The following is a 20,427-nucleotide window of genomic DNA, read 5'->3' on the forward strand; positions in this document are numbered from 1 at the left end:
TCAAAAATGGGGATACTAACAAACTCCCCTTTCTAGGATGCTGTGAGAATTAAATGGGCTTACATGCATGAAGTACTTAGAACCATGCCTCGCACATGGTAATCACTCACTATCTGTTAGCTGTCAGTATTGTCATTAATGGTTAAATCAGTAATGGTTAGGACTAACGATGATAGATGCTAAATTTGAGGCAAATTAAAATGGAAGAAATCAGGAATGATCTTGATAAGGTTGTAGAGGAGTGACTCAGCCCATTTGTAGCCTGCCACTTGGCCTAAACACCTAAAGGTAGTTTGTGTTCTGCAGAGTTCCTCCTTGATACCAAGTTCTAACTGTACAGCTTTTATGATTTAATCGGATCAAATTCAGTCACCAAAACAGCCCAAGCATTTCTGCCCCTCCGTCAGTGGTTGCTGCCATCAGGATTCCCCCTCACCTCTGTACCTGAGACCTAGTAATGGAGTGAGCATTACACACACCCTCAGTGTCCTGTGGCATAAGAGAAACCACAAGGCAGTACAGAAGCCCATTCCTTAAATATTTTTAATTCTAAAGAAACACTTTCCATTTTGGTGTTTGTTTTTTCTTAAAGCCAGTGAAAATTTTGGTTTTCTCTTTTTCCCTAAATGTACCGAGCCTTCAAGAAGTACATCACCAGATGATTAACAGTAGGAGCTTTGCAAACTTTTTTTTTTCCTCGCTTTTACTTTATTGGGAAAAAATCAAAGTCTTTGGCACTCTAGTCTGATATTTGTAAAAAGGAATTCTGCGGTGAGAAAGAAGACCCACTTTCTCTGCAGGCTTTTCAGAGCAACATCTGCTTCAGTGGAGACAGCGGCTGGCTGCCCAGTGCCTCTCCCAGACTCTGTGGTCCATACCCATAGGGCTGTTGGTTTTCCTGGTTCCTTCAGAGGGGAGCAAATGTCAGCCAGCCATGCTACTAATATTGTCTCTATGTTTGGTCAAGAAGCCAGAGGATTATGGGCTCTGAACTTCTTTCTCTAACTGCATCTGTAGGACCACGTGTCCCTCAGGGTAGGCCAGGATGGTCTGGTTGAGTAAGAACCCCTACTTTATTTCCCTGTCTAATGTGCCCAACTAATGTAAGCTGCTTGAGGGCAAGCTTCACTTGTTGAACAGATACACATTGAGCTTCTACTGTGTTCACCATTCTGGGGACCAGCAGTGCAGCCATGAACGAAACAGGTATGGGCTTTGTCCTTGGGAAGCTTGTATTATGATGCAAAAGACAGAAAGTAAGCAAGTAAGTGAACACATTCTTTCAGATCTGGATAAAGTGACCAGGGCAGGTCTTTCTGACCAATTATGGTAAAACACATCTCAATAAAGGAGTTGAATTGCATTCTGACACATTGAATTGGATCCCTCTGTGCTTCAAATTTAGACTAACTTTGAAGATGGCCTTCAAGTTTAGTGCCATTTTGTGCACAGCTTTTTGAGCCCATGTATAATTTGAAGCATTGAATATTTTAGTTGCAGGATAATCTCTGTGGTATGAAGCTTGTCTGGTAAAAAATGGCCATTGACCTGAATGCTGTAGTGTCTAGCTTCCTCCATCCCCAGAGCAGCTGAGCACCTATTATCTCATTTCCCGCTGCTTCTGTATACAACAGTAAGCCTGTAAGTAGAAAGGATGAATAAGTGGCCGTGGTCTTACTACCTGTACACTTAAGAGTCTGTGTATGACCAGATTAGGATAGGTAGATCTTAACGGCAACCCAGCTGGCATATATGTGCGAGTTAAACAACCAGAGGCTTCTTGACCATTATAATAAAATTAAAGGGGAAAAATTTGCATTTTCCCAGCATTTGTAAAAGCAGTGAATATTTACACCACTAAAAAGTTTACATTAAGTCAAACACTTCATTTGTTATCAGCACTGAGCCAAGGCCCTATAAAAGATAAAGTAAATTTGCGATTATTTTCCATTAAGCACTCACCCTGTGCTAAGTAGTGAACTTAGACATGATGCTGACCTGAATCAACTTATAGTATCTCCTTGTAAATCTATTTAACAATTTGTTCAACGTTGGTATCTATTACAGCCTGAATAATCCAATTCTGACCTCACTGTTACATTAGACAACCATTACTTCCTAAAAATACACATGCCCACTGGGGAGAACTCTAACGAATCTGTAGAACTTTTGAAGCAACTATTAGCCAGTTTCCTTTCTCATCTATGTTATTATTTTACTATTGATACAGGTTATACATATCTACCAAAATTTGTATGAATGTGCTATTTTCACATATTCTCAGTCAATATGTTTTAAGGGTAAGATTGATTCTTACCAATTATATTTATTCATTTAAGCTATTATTAACATTTTTTCAGATCATAGGACACAGAAGCATATACAGACATCCTGTTCATAATTGTGCCATAGTTCTTAAATGATCTTTTAAGTTAATTTTTAATATACCTCTTAAGCCTTTGGAATAAATGAATCCCAGACATTCTTGTGCTTGCTACTATTTTAAGCACTAAAGACTGTTCTGTGGGTATATGTGTGTGTAATTTGCTTCCTAAATAAAAAGCATCATATTTAGGGAAATTTAATTTCCAAATAGAGATTTAAGAAAGTTATCATTGTATTGTGTAATAATTTTTATGGTCATTTTGTTATAGCATTTTTTTCGAAAGTAGAAAATCATTTTATAGATTCCTCTGCCATCCCCTCACCTACCCCAAATCACTCTGCTAAACAAACAGGACTAGAGATTATAGTCTTCACGTACTAAAAATATGCTTAAAGATTATTTTGAAATAAACCTAAACACTTGAGAATTGAACTAAGAGGCATAATAAGGTTTGCCTGCCATGTTTTTACTCCCTTAGCTTTTCATTCATTTCCTCCCATCACTCAAGTGATCACTGAGCAGCACCTAGACCAGGCACTCTCCAGGCCTCTGTACAGAGGTTCCCCAAATTACAATTTCTGCTCTCCATGAACTCAGTTTAAGAGGGGGTCCCGACCCAGTAAGCCAAATGGCAAATACAGCAACAGTTACAGCATGGAAAGTGTTGGGGCTGAGATGTGCCTGGAGTACAGAGTAGAAGCTCAGGAGGCTCATTTATACCAGCCCCAGCTTAGAGAAGAGAGACCAAAGGAGGGGGAACAGTGTTTAGAACAGAAGGAACAGCATGTGCTGAGGCCCAAAAGTGTGAAACAGTAGAAGCTGTTAGCAGTATGATTAGAGCATAAGGAACAGGAGCCAGATTAAGAAATTCCTTTTGTGATACCACAGTCTTCAAACATTGTCTCTGGCGCAATGCACATAGAGTTTTTTGTTTTTTGTTTTTTTAAAGCAAGTTGCTGACCCAATTAGAAATCTTGTTAAGCCACAGTGTAGAAGACCAGTAAGAGGTGTTTGTTTGGGGGTGTGGGGGCGGAGTTGTTTTGTTCATTGTTTGATTTTATTCATTGTTTTGTTTTGGGGTAGAGAAATACAGGAAAGACGAGGAAAGAGAAACCAGGTGTTTGGGGGTTATTGCTGAAGTTCAGGTGTGAAATGGAAAAGGACTAAAAGCAGTTCAGTAGAGATGGAAAAAAGGAAACAGGGATCCCTGGGTGGCGCAGTGGTTTAGCGCCTGCCTTTGGCCCAGGGCGCGATCCTGGAGACCCAGGATCGAATCCCACGTCAGGCTCCCCGTGCATGGAGCCTGCTTCTCCCTCTGCCTGTGTCTCTGCCTCTCTCTCTCTCTCTGTGACTATCATAAATAAATAAAAAAAAAAAAAAAAAAGAAAAAAGGAAACATAAATACTAAGGACACATGTTATCCTGTTCCTCTAGGGTAAGTAAGATATTAGAAAGAGAATTTATAATAGGAGTAAAACTCAGAATACTGAGTGGCATTTAAACCATTTGTCCTTTAGTGCCCAATTCATTTGCAATGGGACTTGAACCAAGGGTTCCTGATTTCTGGTATTCTGTGTTCTTTCCCTTAATTCTTCCATCTATAGAAAATGGAAACAAAAATAAAATTTCTCTGTTAGTTATGTCATATATAAGTATCTATGTATACACACATGCCTGTACTTGGACACTTTGTGAATAAAGGAAAACAAGGCATTGCTAAAAGTTGGAGCATTTTCAGGACACCCGGATGGCTCAGTCAGTTAAGCATCTGCTTTTGACTCAGGTCATGATCTTGGGGTCCTGGGATCAAGCCCCGCATCCAGCTCCCTGCTCAGCAGGGAATCTGCTTCCTCCCTCTCCCTCTGTGATCACGCTCACTCTCGCACTCTCTCCAATAAATAAATAAAATCTTAAAAAAAAAATGTTGGCACATTTCCTACCAGAAATCCTTATGGAATGTGTTTTTAAATAACAAAAACAGGGGCTCCTGGGAGGCGTAGTGGTTGAGCGTCTGCCTTCAGCTTGACCTGCCTTCAGCATGGTCCTAGGGCCCTGGGGAATCGCGTCCCACATGGGACTCCCCTCGAGGAGCCTGCTTCTCCCTCTGCCTATGTCTCTGCCTCTCTCTCTGTTTCTCATGAATAAATAGATAAAATATTTAAAATAAATAAATACATACATTTTCAAATTATTGGCAGTTTTTTTTTTTTTTTTTTTTTTTTTAATTTATGATAGGCACACAGTGAGAGAGAGAGAGGCAGAGACACAGGCAGAGGGAGAAGCAGGCTCCATGCACCGGGAGCCCGACGTGGGATTCGATCCCAGGTCTCCAGGATCGCGCCCTGGGCCAAAGGCAGGCGCCAAACTGCTGCGCCACCCAGGGATCCCCAAATTATTGTCAGTTTTTAAGCAGTTAGTGCATTTTAAAAATTATTTTGAATTTATTTTTATTTTATTTTAGTTTCTTAGAATGTGTGTGAGCAGAAGAGAGGCAGAGGGGAAAGGAGAGAGAGACTCCCAAACAGGCTCCACACCTAGCACGGAGCCTGACGTGGGGCTGAGATCATGACCTGAGCTGAAATCAAGAGTTGGATACCCAACCCAGTGAGCCACCCAGGGTGCCCCAGTAGTTGGTGCATTTCTTAAAAATATTTCAATCGTGTGTTTCCTCACCTTAAACATTGAGTGGCAATGTTTGCGAAACGTTTGTTATATTATCTCTCTAAATAAAAGTCAATGATTCCCATAACACCTATGACAGACATTTTTGGGTGAGAAAAATAGTTTAGGTCATTCCTAAAGCAATTTATTTTTAAAATATTTATGTGCAGTCACAAGGGTTCACAAAAAAGAACTGGCCATTGCATGGCTTCAGTTAGCTAAGGGTTTTCATTCACTGCATGTCCTTTTTTATAAGTAAATTTTTCAGAGTTGTGGTTTTCCTCTCACTTTGATTTGTAAAGGTTGGTGTCTATATCTTGGAAAAACTCTATGAACTCAATTGCTAGAATTAAGCAGGATTTTTTTAAGTCATATATTTATAGATTTTACAGCTAGCCAACTCCTCCTGTAGATACAACTGTATTTTACCAGTGAGGAAACTGAGGCCCACTGAGATTAAGTCACTCCGCGTTGAATTCTATAATCTGTGGGTTGGGCAAAACATTTAAAAACAGAGATGAAATTAACATTTATATTAGGAATTGCTTTAATTTCTCAAGTCTTTAATATTCTATAGCTGCTGTCAAAAAGAACTTTTTTGTTTGAGAACTCTTTCAACATAAAACATTTCTCTTAATAATTAATATCAGCCAATAATATTATTAGACCCCAATTCCAAACACCTGCTGACCGCATATAGGACCTGAGGATGTTTCCTGCTGAGCCTTGTTCCCTTACTGCTATTCATACTACACAACACATTTAAAATCAGCTAATGATAATAAAAAATTGAAACATGAATGACTATAGTCTAGAAATTATTTACATCATTAGTTACAAACCAGGAAGTGGGATAGATGAGTAGAAAGGGCACAGGTTTGGAGGAGGGAAGTGCTAAGTTTGATTCCCATCTAGCCTTGGGCAAATCACTTGATTTATCTTTTTTTTTTTTTTTTTTTTACTCATCTGTAAAGCAAGCACAATTTGGATTCTCAGGGGATTTAGTGAGTTCAAGTATATACAGGGCTGAGAACAAAATCCACATTGGTTAAAAGGTAGCTAGAAGTACTGAATACTGGGACTTACCCCATAGGGAAACCAGTGTAGGCCATGTTGAGGAAAACAGATTTGGGGGTGAGATGCTTTGGGAGTCATTGTCTGGTCTTGGTTTGTAACTATGTTACAAATGTTACTATGTTAGAGCCCTCTGCTGTGCTGCCCATGGCTAGTCAGGGAGCCCCTTGTGTTGAGTGTGAGATGGCTGAAGAGTCTGAACACTGCCTGCAGGGGAAAGCCAATGCCCTAATAAAATGTCTCCTTGCCCAAGAGCCCACACAGGGTTTGTCTCCAGCAAGGGACTCCACCCCCCCCCCCTTTTTTTCTTTTCCAACAGCTGCTTCCTTGTGTTTGGAGCCACGTCATGAGTTAGGGTTAATAATTTCTCTTTTCCATGATCTCAGATACTTGAAAAATAAACAGATTTTTTTTCTATAGTTTTAGATTTAAGCCCAAAAAAAATTTACGGCAATAAAGTGGGGGTGGGAGGGGGGAAGTACATTAACCACTTGGGATTATTTCAAAGTAAAAGACCATTTACTGGATTCATCTAACCTCTGATTTGAGGATCAGTGTTTTAAAAACACCACCAACCACAGACTTGTAAAGTTTGCAGAAACTGCCGACAGACCCAAATATGTTAAAGGTTGTAATCTCTTGAAAGGAGTTGGTTGATTTTCCTGTTGCCCCTCCTGTCAACTTTAACCTCCAACCTTCTCCGGCATGTATCACTACAAATAAAACTGCTGAGGTTTGACAAGAGGATATAAAGTCACTAGGCCATCGCACAGGGATGGCCACATGATTTTCTTCAGCCTGAAATGAATGCTCTGTAATTTGGACTTTTCAATAGGAAGTCATAAACACTCACTCATATCACTTTAGTTTTGATAATTACTGTTTTAAAAAAAAACAGAAATACACATATTAAATGATGTTTGACAACTGGAATTTAGTGGTTTTGTTATTGGTTGTCTTTGACCATTAACTTGGATTTCTGTTCTTAATTTTAATGTATATGATTTCAAGCAAGCAGCATATGATATCGATATAAACATGACATTTGTATACAGCATTATAAATGAATTTTTAGCTCATGATTAAGACAAACCAGATGACAAAAAGCAAACAATGTGTTTGTCTGGCTCTACTAACTTAAAAATAATCCCCTGCACTGGATTCACCTGCAGTGCCTTTCTTCTTTTCAGGAATTTGGGACATGTGGCTCGTGTAGCACTGATGCTCGCCCGGGTTTCTGAGGTTCAGTTATTCGTATAGATTCTCAAATAATTCAGCTGTCTGTGGAAATTATTCCTTCTACACTAGATAAATACTATTTTATGAAGTCTCTGGCACCATTCGGTCTGAACTCAGCTCTTTCTCTCTTACTGGTGTCTGAGCATAAGGAATGGGGGCGCTGTTATATCGGTATTTGAACAGTGGCTCTTGCTGAAGGTTTTTGGTTTTGCTTTTTTTTCTTTTAAGGTAGATCTGTGCATTTTTTGTTAGGTTAGCTCCAGCTTAATAGCTTCCAAACAACCCTGAGTCTAGGTAGTTTTATGTCTCCAAAGCCTCCCTTTCTCCGACTTCTCTTCCTTGTATGGGGCAGCTGAGCAGAGAAAGGATATAGGACATGAAGGAGTAAGGAGCATTGGTGCTGGGGACAAGGGGAAGGACACTGATTGGGGCCCACCTGACCTTTTGGTCACCTCAGCAGAATCAGGCACTTTCTGCAGAAGCATTGTGTGTCATCCTAACAAAAGTGCATTCACATACAAACTCCTAAGCCCTTTTCACCTAAGTGCATCACCTCTTCCTGAGCAGAACAGGATCCAGAGCCTAGAAAAGATCTGCATGCTGATTTGGAGCAGGGGCTAGGATGGCGGGGGGGGGGGGGGGGGGGGGGGGGGAGCGGGGGGGAACAGGAGTTGGGGGTAAAAACTGTGTGGGTATGACCTGACATCTTAGAATTCTCAGAAAACTAGATTTTCATAAAGTGCTTATGGCTCAAATTGTTAAGACTGTTAAGAACCCTACTTCGTCCTCCCATTGAACAGTGCAACTTTATTGTATAAATCCAAGTGGTAATTATTAACAACAGATGTAGTGATCTATTGCATTTATACAGCACTTCTACATTCATTATTTTCTTTGAGCCTAACCATCCCTCTAGGAAACTGAAAGCATTTTAATGGATAGTAGAGCAAAACTCAGAAAGATAAAGTGACTTTTCCAAGATTAATTCATTAGCGTCAGAACTAGGATTGTTTTACTGTTCAACGAAAGTGTTGTTTAGCGTTTACTGTGTACCAGGCTTCCAAGGACGAAAGCGGGTCCTTCCCTCAAAGAGCTCACAGTCTTGGGATCCCTGGGTGGCGCAGCGGTTTGGCGCCTGCCTTTGGCCCAAGGCGCGATCCTGGAGACCCGGGATCGAATCCCACGTCGGGCTCCCTGGTGCATGGAGCCTGTGTCTCTGCCTCTCTCTCTCTCTCTCTCTCTCTCTCTCTCTGTGTGTGTGACTATCGTAAATAAAAAAAAAAGTTTAATTAAAAAAAAAAAGAGCTCACAGTCTGTAGTGTATGTGGGAGAGAGGGTGGGGTGCTGTGGTAGGTTAACATGGGATATTAGGATCACTGAGGCAGTAGCTCGAACTCAGTCTTGCAGAAGGAGGCCGATTCTGATCTAGCTGTCCCCATTCCAAGTAAGGACAATTTTAAGAATGTTAGCTCTTTGGCCAATTCACATATCTCTTCCCTTTTTTAATTTCCTGAACACCAGTTCCAAAACTTTAGAAGACTAACAGCTATACTATAGAAGAGGCCCAGCCTGATAACCCACCTAGTGAAAAGCAAGACCAAGACCTACCAGACTAATTAGGAAAAGCCATAGAGACCAAGAGCTGGAGCTGCAGGGCTACTTCAGGGGATAACTCAAAGGTCAGAAGAAAAAAAAATAGAAAAAAGTATTTGACTTTTTGTTAACATAAAAGGCCAGAAACCTCCATCTTCATTTTTTATATATCTGTTCCATGACATTAAAATAAATAAACGGTGGAGTACCTGGGGGGCATAGTCAGTTAAGCATCCAGCTCTTGGTTTATGATCTCAGGGTCATGAGATCGAGCCCCATATCAGGCTCCATGCTCAGCAGACGCTCTCCCTCTGCCCTTCCTCCTCATTCTCCCTCTCTTTCTCTAAAATGAATAAATCTTATAAAAATAGAAATAAATAAACCTCTAAAATTTGTATGATGCTACTAGATAGGGGAAACCCATTCTGATTAATTCAGGTATTTTAAACTTTAGACCAATAGCTACAAGATGAGGGACACCTGGGTGGCTCAGTGGTTGAGTGTCTGCCTTTGGCTCAAGGCGTGGTCCTGGGATCTTGGAATCGAGTCCCACATCGGACTCCCTGCAGGGAGCCTGCTTCTCCCCTCTGCCTCTCTCATGAATAAATAAATAAAATCTTTAAAAGCAAAATAGCAAAAATAAATAAATAAATAAATAGATAGATAGATAGATAGATAACACAAAATAGCCACAAGATGAATATTTTGACTACTTAACCAAGTGTCCTTTATATTTGCTTATACCAAGAACTTCATTCCTTCTATTTTATTGATAAAACATATCTGTAGTCCTAATAGATTTAAAACAGGCAGACATGTGATTGAGATGAGATTCAGCTCATCTCTTAACATCGTAAGAATGCTTGCATAGTCCTGAAAAAGATGTTCTTTTAACACTGCCCAATACCACCTTGACAGTTCTAAAGTTAGTATGACTACCAGCCCGCCTCATTCTAGTTGCACATAGCAGCTCAAAATATGTACAAAATTGTGAATAAAAAGAATGGTTTCTCCCCACCAAGAGTAACAATGAGATTTTAAGATCCTAAGATGAAGCCCAGAACACAAAAAGTCATCCTATTCTAAGCTGAGAATGAAGAGACAGGAGAAAGACCTTCTTGCCTCAATGCTCTTTGGCTGATATGACCTTTCAGACACTGCTGAGCATTCCCTACCTAGAAGCAGGTTAGAAACGGATTCAAGCAATGGAAGAAGTTGAGGCTCGGAGTGAAAATGTTGAGGAAAAATAAAGTTGGATGGCTTCTAGAGCTTTGAATTTATCTCAGTGTCCGATTGTAGTGGTGCCTTAGAAAGAGAAGTGGGTATCTACAGGAAAGCACTGTGTTAGTGGCTTTTTCCCCAGAACATTTTGGTTTAAATAGGAACTGGAAGCTGACACTGTCCAGTGAAGTACCACTGACCTCATCTGGATTGGGTAACTGGGTGCCCTTTACTGAAGTGGTTTCTGTTACTGGGCCTCTTGCACACGTTGCTTCCTTTAGAGGTAGAGGACCATTGGACCTGCTAAAGATCCACACAGTTCCTGACCTGGGTTCTGAGGCCCAGTAGGTTTCTTACCCCCCACATCACTTAGCTGACTCTGGAAACAAAAACTCTTTCAAGCCAAGATAAAGAATCTTAAGATAAAGATATCTGATATCTCTTCCTTTTCTCCTTGCTCTCTCTTCTCACCTACCACCTCTCACCCTCTCCTACCACCTCCCAGCCTCACCAGTGCACACTTCCTTTGTCCCCACTCTCACTTTCCGGACCAAGACATTATGGTCATTTACCTTCATTGAAGCCCATTTTGTTCCCTCATCCCTGTAAGACTTCTTTTTCTCTTTTAGCCAGGGTTAACTGGTCTTGCATTCCAGGAAAGCTCCTTATGACTGATTTTCTGCTCCAGAAAATCACTTTTCTAAAGTGTCAAAATCTTGAGAAGATCGAGAGCAGTGATGGCCTAACCATATCTATTTTACATTGAAAGTTCTGGGATTGCTGGAGGGCCAAAGGCTGTATAAAACCCCCTTGAGACACAGACTCCCTTCCCCCAAGACCCACCTTTACTCACCTTTTCTCTTATTCCCCACCTTATTTGGGGCATGGACTGGAGATAGTGAACAGGGAAGTCAGAGGATATTACTCTACAGTAAGATTTACATACATTCTGTTACCCATATATACAGGGCAGTAAACTTTTATCTATGCAGAATAACTGTCCTGATCACACTAAATGATATTACATAGTATTTAATTTATTTGATGACTCAGAAGATACCGGAAGTTTAGCATTCTAGAATTTTCTATACTGGAAGATGGAGAGATGAGGTGGGGCTACATCTCTCTGTATCGACCCTCAGGTGTTTAGGCCTGTTGACTTTCTCTTCCATAGACTGACAAAGAACAGCATCTATATGCAAGTGACTTTTGATCTGTTGAGTATTGGTGAGTAGAAAATAAATTTAAATGGAATTCCCTGTAGCCGGAGCAGGTGGAAGGGGAGCAAATGAAAACTTCCTCTTTTATGGGCTGCCGAAGAGGGGATAGCTCTTGAAATGCAGTCTGCTAAGTGATCCCAAGCTAATGCAAATTAACAGTTGTTTTCTTTCAGAACTGTATGACTGAATAAACATTTACCATTTGTTTCATTTCTACTCATCTCTTAGAACAGTTGCTACAGGTCTTAATAGTAAGACTTGAAACATATAACGTATTAGCCTTGGCACATCAAAATATTGTTCATCTTCCAAACTTGAGATATTCCAGTTTGGCTTCTCACTGAGTTTATAATGTTCTGAGGGTATGTATCTAAAAATGCATCTTCCTAATCTCCTGGAATTGATTAAAAAAAAAAAAAAAAAAAGTCCCTGTAGCTTGTCACTCTTCCCAGCTTAAACATTATCTGTCAGTTGTGAGGTTGACGGGCATCGTGGTACATTTCAATCTTAGGAGGGGCCCAAATGAGAAATTTGAACCATTGAGTAGCATTTTGGAAGAGAGACCTATGATATTTGTGCAAAATAATAATGAGGTTAAAAATGGAATTCCAGGCTTAGCTGAGAGAGCAGTGCTTCCTGCTTTTTTTGTACAAGTGTTTCTCACGATTCAGGATGATCACCTTTTCTCAGAGCACCACTGTGGCGGGTAAAGAATTTCAGCAATTGAACAACAGTATCAAATTCACTTTAGGGACTCTCCTTAAAAGTTTATTCCAATCGTTAACAGTCCTGGAGCTGGTGGTGTCTGCCAAGTGCTCAGCGCTTAGTTCACATGCAGCAAATTTAGCATGACAAAGTTGCTCCTGTTTTTTGCAAGTGGGAAACCTGGAGCCCCAAATAGAGCCTCATGCAGTAAACTGCAGAATGGAGATGAGATCCGAGAGATACAGTAGAAGGGATTATCTGGGATCATGTAGATGGTTTGCAGTTGCCTTTGTATGGCTACTGGGTTAGATCATTCTTGGCAAGTTTGGTGAATTAGTATCCTATTCCTGAGTCCCATTTCAATACCTAGTTTGGAACTCTTCCACTCCTTGAAAACTTCCATTGAAATTTTTATCAATGGTATTTGCATAGACAAAATGGAATCAAACTATTGACATGTAGGTTGTTTTTTTAAAAAAAAAAAAAAAACGAATTTATGTGAATGGTTTGTCAGTAGAGATAATTTAGCCAAAGGCACCTGTCTTCTCTAAGGACTGCCTGAAAAGACTTTTAGGAGGAGCTTGGTGCATTTTTGTCCTTAAAATAAAGCTGTTTTTGAGGTAGGAGAGAAGCTTAGTTTTTGAAATGGCGCAATGAATAACAAAGGCCCCTTTTTAACCCCCCCAATCCTCACCCCCCAAAAAAGACTAAAAAGGACATTTGTTAGACTCTTGAGGAAGAATTGTGCTGTTAACAAAATAGTCTAGATATAAGAAAAGAGGAAATTGTAGGAAGAGGAGGAGCAGATAGTACTAGGGAATGCAGGACCCTGGAAACAACTGGAAACAACTTGTCTTACAGAGATGACTGCAATCAAGCTGAGATTCAAAACTCAAAGAAACTCAAGAAAGCGTGTTTATAGTGAATGAAACAGCTGGAAGATCAACTTTAGCAGACCATCCAGTCGCTGAGTATAGACACGCAGGGGTATGCACGTGTGTCTCTCCCCACTCCCGCCCCCCCCCATGCCCCATCCCTCTCAGTGGCCCTGTATACACACACACACACACACACACACACACACACACATGCACATACATAGTGGCAGACAAGTGGCCAAGTGGCCAATAAGCAGTCTTCGTAATGGAGGTTAGGTGATTAGTATTTCTGGATTTTTAGAATAGACAGAGCTTATCATTGATTTGAAGATGGACAGTACACTATTCCGCCTCCACCACCCCCCCCCCCATTATTTAGTGGATGTGTGCTGAGGATGACCAGAATTAGATGTGTGTTAATGTGTCTTGAGCCCTGACCTAAACTGTAGATGAGAAGGCTCTTTAAATATTAAAATGCAGAACAAACAGAATTACTTATGCAGTAGGAAAATGCACAGTATTCTAAAGTCAAGTCTTATCTTTTTATGGGGCCAGCGATTGCAAATGCATACATTTCTGTCCAAAAGTAACTTTTTTTGAGAACTCCCTTTCACAAAAATACTAAATTGCTCATCTTTCTCTTTTAAAAAAAATTCAAGTTATAGAGTAAATAACTTTGGAGTTATCCAATCTTTGGAATTTATCCTTCCTACATGTCAAAGTTTAAGTGCTAGGTTTTGTGTATATACTCTCACAATATTGAAAAAGCCCTAAAGAAAAACAATTATATCATTGTTTTCAAAGAACCCTAGAAGCAAGGATAAAGGCTTTCAGAAAAGAGGGGGCAGTATTAATAATTATAGCACCTGAAGTCAGATGCAAAATTCTGTCCTAATTATTGGTGATGATTAATTGAGCATAAAGTTACAAGCCTTGAAAGAATTTCAGAATTATTTTTCTTTGATTTTTTTTTACCCAAAAAAAAACCCACCCCATCATTTTCTATTTTAGCAGTTTCCACAACTTAAACATTAAATTCTTATTGTTTGATTTCTGTTATATTAGTAGTGTGTGTTTTGCAATTCTAATCTTCACGTTTTTCTTTCTTTATCACTGAAGTAGGCCTTTTGAAGCTGGGAAATTTTTCATAGCAATATTGACAGTGTTCACATTTGCATGATGACAGCCAAGGAATGGAGCAGTAATTTTTGAAATTGCAGAAGTATTTAGAACACTGATAAAAGCTGAAATATATTTTTGATGGATTGAAGTTAAGCATACATGATTTTTCCTGCTGTCAAAAGGCTCTGAATTTCGTGAATATTTGCCTGCTGCGAGAATGCAAGATTAACATCACAACCATCACCCGGGCACCCAAACCCTGCAATTTAATAGCTTTTTAGGTTCTTTCCTTTTTCTAAACAGCAATTAATCTCATTTTAGTACAATTTTCTCGTTTCTGAAGTCGCTCATTGAATCGCTGTTTTGTTCATATTTGGCTTCAGCTCCTCTGCATAGTCATTAAAGTCCCAATTAATGTCACCTTTAGCTGAAGAGTACTCATTTTTATTGAGAAAATGACAGTTGCTGCCATGAGTAGTGCAGTGTAATATACATTAATTGCCCTGTAACACTGGTAATTACGAGTTTTTCAAGCCTCTCAGTAAACTGTCATGCCTAGACAAGACTGTGCTAAAATAGATTACTCATTAGGGAGACCTGTCCTATTTTCTGGTGGGTTCTTAGTGTTGGTTTAAAAAAAAAAAAAAAATCTTGAGCTTGAACAAATAGTTGCCAAGAGCAATTTCCTACAACAATATCCTTGTGTTGGGTTTTTCAGCCATCACTTAAGATTGCGGTCAGCAAACAGACAGAGTGCAGTGGACGCTACAGATGCTGAGTCTTGAGCATTTATTTATGTGGATCACAAGAGCAGACTTAACGGTGTTTCATTCAGAGTTGAATACGGCATATAACTGAAGAGTCCTCCTAGAGGATGTTGTGTTAAAACAGGTTCATTCCCCAGTGTTCAGAGAATATGTGAGTGAGCCAGCATCTACACTTGCTGAGTCTTAATCACCTCTGTACCGAGTCCGGCAAGGAGCAACGTTGATGCCTTTATTAAACAAATCCATAGGAATACTGGAGCAGATAAATAACTTTGACACTGAACATGGAAATCTTTATATATATGATTTTAAGGTGCAGTTTTAAAAACAAAATGGGAATCATTAGTTGGAGAGAACTGATACAACCTTACATATGAACTACTGGCCCACAATCTTTTCTGATATATAGTTGCTGACTGGTGCACTTGGCAGCAGGCTTCCCCCCCCCCCTTTCTCTCTCTTTCAAACTGTGTTCCTAATCTCAGTGCAGATATAATTTTCCCATTCCCCCATTTCTATCATATTTCACATGTTGCTGTTTTAACGCAAAATGGTCAATGTTAAAGTCCATCGTTGCCCAGAACTGACGTAAAGGGAACCTTTGTTGTATCCTTGCCTAAAGCAGGTGTTGTAACAATCTGCTCTTCCCCTCTCTCTCTAAATGAATTTTGTCACAGCCTTTCAAATTTTCTCATGGTGATGAGCTAATGAAAGTAGATGGTACAATTTGTGCTGACCAGGTAGCAAGTGCCAGCTCACAGCTGAGGATGGTTTAAAAAAATAAATAAATAAAATATAGCATTATATCACTGATTTACCCATTACACAGCATTAATAGTGAGAGACCTTGGTGTGTTTATCTGTTTGTATTGGTGTGCATTTATCGAATTGTTTATGACAAGACTAATTGGGATAATTGTAGACACTGAAATTACCTGTCAGCTATATGTAACCACACTCCCTTTCTTTCTGACAAATGATGACAACTGAGGGACCCCGTAGCATTACTCATGATAGCTTTTCGAGTGGTAATAAGGACAATAGGGGCCCCGGCTAATTTGACATGGACAGCCTTCACAACAAGAAGCCAGCTAAATGACTTGTCAGGAGGGGAAAGGAGTCAGGAAAGTAATGGAGTCCCCCATGGCGCCCTGACAGGGAGATGAGGCAATTTCGACGGAAAGTGAAAAGGCTTCAGTTTGTCAAGTATTTAGAACAATCAGAGAACAGCTAGAGGCTGGAACCTGACAATGAATTTGTGAGGCACCGTAGCAGCCTCTCACAGGCCGGCCACTGGATGGCTGCACGGGCTGAGGCGCAGGCCGCACCCCCACTTCCACGGAGCCCAGTGTTGCCGCCTGCGCCCCAGGCGCTGTTTGACACGACGGCAGTAATGGCCAAGCTCCTGGAGGCCTGCCGTCCTAGCCTGTTGAAGAATGGACAGACAAACTGGAGACGCCCCGGAGGCTGAGGGCGGCCCTCCCGGGCCGAGCCACACCCCGGCCTGGCTCGCTGGGCCCCGCACGGCGCCTGTCCCTCCGATGATCTGAGGCGACGCGCTGCCAACCTCGCAACAAGCTGGAAAATGGGTTGAAGAGGCTTCCGACCCCAACACGTCAGAGGTGGCTCGGGTGCCAAGCACTGGAGTGACACTTCGGCAACTACATCATCTAGGGCTTCCACTTAGGTTTCAGTAGGGCCGATCTCTTTGTTGTAGCAAAGCCAGCTCCTAAACTGGGTGAGGCTCTGGGCCTTGCTGGGCCTTGGTCTCTTCGTTGTGTACAATGAGAAAAGACGAGTTGATCACATTTGTGCAAAAAAAAAAAAAAAAAAAAAGTGACGGCACGATCCATATGCATGTGCAGTTTACGGTAATTTTATACAACTTGAAACCCATCGGCACTTGCAGCAGATTTTCCTCCCCCCACCCCCACCACAGATCCTTGGAAAGGCAGCAATACCCTTCACACAAGGAGTAGATCACCTTTGTTAATAGGAACTTCCTTGTGAAGATTTCAAAGCATTTAAGCTATAGAATCTATCCCCTTGAGGTGCCTGGGTGGCTCAGTTGGTTAAGCATCTGCCTTCAGCGCAGGTCATGGTCCCAGGGTTCTGGGATCGAGCACTGCATCAGCTCTGTGCTCAGCAGGGAGCCTGCTTCTCCCTCCCTCTACCCCCACTCATGTTTTTTCGCTCTCTTTCTCTCAAAAAAAACAAAAATCTGTTTCTTTAGCATTGTCTAAAGAAGAAAGTGTGTATTCCATACACTCATTTAAACTGTATTATTTGTAAGTTTTGACCTTCAGGTGAAAAAGAAGTCCCTTTCTACAAGATACAGATACATATCTTAATATATCCCTGCAATTCCTCACTATAATATAAAACACACAGAGTTTCGCAAATATCATTAAACTGGACTAGATAGGTTGCCTCATGCCCTAACCAACAGTTGAGAAGGCTTAGAAACTCATCGAGAGAAACTACCTGTAAAATGGTCTTGTTTCTGCATTTATGCGGGGTGAGAGTGTATGGGAAGGAGGACTATCCTTACGCCCGGTGACCTAGTTGGATTCGTGCACATCCAGTTCATTCCAGGGGTTTTGAGTCGTTTGAGGGGTCTTCATGCTTTGAGAGCAGAGTAAGCATTCCAGCGTACCAAGTCCCAGGGAGGAATGCCTGGATCCCAACCCTGGGGGCCAGGACACCAGGAGCACTTTGGAGATATTGTTCATGCTTCTCGTGAACATTTGCTCAGCTAAACGTTTTCTTCCCTTTAGGGAGAAAGATTTTTATTTCTGCCAACACACCCACCATTTGAAATAAATTGTAGTTCTCTTTTGATACTAATACATGCTTAATTCTAAAAGTCTGGGGGATCCCTGGGTGGCTCAGCGGTTTAGCGCCTGCCTTTGGCCCAGGGCGTGATCCTGGAGTCCCGGATCGAGTCCCGCGTCGGGCTCCCGGCATGGAGCCTGCTTCTCCCTCTGCCTGTGTCTCTGCCTCTCTCTCTCTCTCTCTATGTCTATCAGAAATAAATAAATAAATAAATAAATAAATAAATAAATAAAATAAATAAATAAATCTTAAAGGTTTATTAAAAAAATAATAATAATAATTCTAAAAGTCTGAAAGCGGCAAGGTCACAAAAGGAACCTAAAATCACCATAATCCCAGTTCATCCCCATTAGTACTGTTAATGTTTCAGCAAACATGGGATTGTAAGGAATATGCTATTGTATGTGCTCTTCACCCAGAGGACACGGAGATTGTTCCTCATGTCTCCTGTCTCTACATATATAGCTCTGCATCACCCCCTTGTAACTGGTTCCTAATGCTGGCATTCAGTGGAAATTCATAATTTATTTAACTTCCCACCTGCCAGAGGTACTTGACAGGTCAATGGCAACAGCGCTGTGGTGAACATACTCATGACAAAATGAGCGAATATACGGAGCACGCAACGGCCTCAGTCAACCTCTTCTGTCTTGTGCCGTCTGCCCTGTTATAAATGGAGAACTTGGGCCACCCGCGCTCTTGGTACCACGATATGATGTCTTGTGATCATCTCAGCTGCTCCCCTTCAGCGTCCAGCCAAAAGAGCCATTTCATGACGCCCCAAATTCATTTATCCAGTTGCCTGGTAGCAAACACAAGCAAAGGCAGCTTGTGCACGCACGCGTGCTTTCTGCCATCTAAGCTTCGGAGCTTGTGATTCAGCTTGTTTCACAGAAGAGCGAAGAAAGGGGCCGTGTTGTGCTGCAAAGATCCAGCATTTACCCATTGCACAGAACCTGTGTCATTCCTTTCCTACCTCTGTCCCCACCTGAGGCCCCCGTGGGAATCCCAAACAAGCTCTTCGTTCCCTGGGTGAAATTATCAGCAGCCAAGGGACACCTGGGGGGCCCAGGTTGAGCGTCTGCCTTCTGCTAGGGGCGTGATCCTGGGGTCCCGGGGAGCCTGCTTCTCCCTCTGCCTGTGTCTCTGCCTCTCTCTGTGTCTCTGATGAATCAACAAAATCTTAAAAAGAAATTATAAGCAGCCAATAAATGTTCATTGCTCCTGTTACCAGTATTACTCACACCTCATTAAATCCCCCTGCCAGCCCATGACTACTTCTTTAGGGTCACAGCTCACTAACAGAGCTCCCAGGTCCAAGGACAGGTGGAGTGTGGAGGCCGTCAGTGGGTATGATGACATCACCCGGCACAGAACACTTGTAGCGGTGGCTTCTCTACCAGCAGAGCAGGGGCTGCCCACTGCTGTGGGGCCCGGCCACATTACATCCCATCCCTTTATACCCGGTTCTTCTTCCACCCCCGCGTTGAGTTCCTCTCCTTCCACTCGTTTCTATTCTGCGTGCTCACCTTTCCCTTTCTGACTCCTTGCCACCTGCCATTTCCTAAGGTGTGCCTCCACCAGAGCGAAGGCACTTGTCATTAGAAAGTTGTGTGATGTAGTACCTGCGGTGTCTGCTTCTAATTCCAGATCTTTCCGACCCTCAAGCTCTGGAATAGGTCACACTTCTCTCCTCTCGGGACACTAGATATTTTAGATCATTCCAAGTGGTCTCCTGCCCTCTTTCCGGTGCCTTTGTCATAGCTGTCATTATAGGTTGTTTCAGTGACACATATAATTGCTTCATTGCTAGGAACTGGCTTAATGTTGTCACAGACCTTATTGGCTCTTCTTACTTCAGATTTACATGCAGCATCCCAGGGCTTTCTTTAGGGCATTTATCATTTTTCCTCCGAATGATCTGGTGACAGTGTACAGCTACTCAGGTTTTCATCAGCCAGCAGATGATACAGTCTTTCTTCTTTGCTGCCACGAGCCAGAAAAGAGACAAAATCGAGGGAAGCGCTTTTCATTACGGCACTTCAAGGGGGCCCTGTCTGGGAATCCGGGAGGGAAGATTCCTGAAGTTGCAGCACCCTCACACTGGAGGATGCTCTGGCGTGGGCAGCCCCCATCCCTTCCTGACGCCTGGAGTGAAGGCGCCTCATCCTCACTGATGATGCCAGCCCGGCTCTCATGCCGCCAGCTGCGCATCTTCTACGGCCTGCTACCTTTTCTGTTTCCTTCCTCCTTCAGTAGGAGAAAGTCTGAGGCGTTTTCTAGGCTCTGAACTGCTGCTGCTACGTAGTGGGATAGGTAAGGTTTTGTTAGGTTTCTTGGAGAGGCCCCTATCCTCATTTGGAGAAGGAGGGGAAAAACTAAACTACGAATTGCCTCCAATTGCACGTGACGGGGTGTAATAAATTTTATGATCGGATAGGAGTTGTAAACGGGGCACTCCTCGTATGTGGAGATGATGGTATAAACTGTGCTAGGTTCATGGGCTGGCCCCCGGTGTCTGGCATAGCCGTAAAAGGGCTCTCTTACTATTCTAGAGGTATTCTGTGCAGTAGGTCCAACCTGACTTTCTTATCTCCCATCTAGAGACTGAATCTAAAATGCTCAGACTCTTCTAAGCAGAAAGATTCAGAAGTTCCAGGTCCATGAGACAAGATACACTTGGCAGGAGGGCTGCCTCGGTGTTAAGCATCCATAAACCAGTCTTT

The 20,427-nt window shown here is 41.9% G+C and overlaps 1 protein-coding gene across 12 annotated transcripts in view; it reads left to right on the plus strand.

Moving 5' to 3' along the window:
• CDIN1 (CDAN1 interacting nuclease 1) overlaps positions 1-20,427 on the plus strand; it is a 232,985-nt gene that overhangs the window by 148,537 nt on the left and 64,021 nt on the right. The window contains exons 11-12 of one of the 12 annotated variants that reach the window (XR_007407339.1): positions 12,961-13,086; positions 14,818-15,658. The exons of 8 other annotated variants lie outside the window; for them this stretch is intronic. The gene's annotated coding sequence lies outside the window, so the exon portion shown is untranslated. Of the gene's footprint in view, positions 1-8,881; positions 9,040-12,960; positions 13,092-14,096; positions 14,762-14,817; positions 15,659-20,427 lie in introns of those variants that run through there. 3 more of the 12 variants (XR_007407337.1, XR_007407340.1, XR_007407338.1) reach the window with 3 other exon arrangements.

This window comes from Canis lupus, chromosome 30, assembly GCF_003254725.2.
Source record: "Canis lupus dingo isolate Sandy chromosome 30, ASM325472v2, whole genome shotgun sequence".
In the NCBI taxonomy this organism is placed as follows: Eukaryota; Metazoa; Chordata; class Mammalia; order Carnivora; family Canidae; genus Canis; species Canis lupus.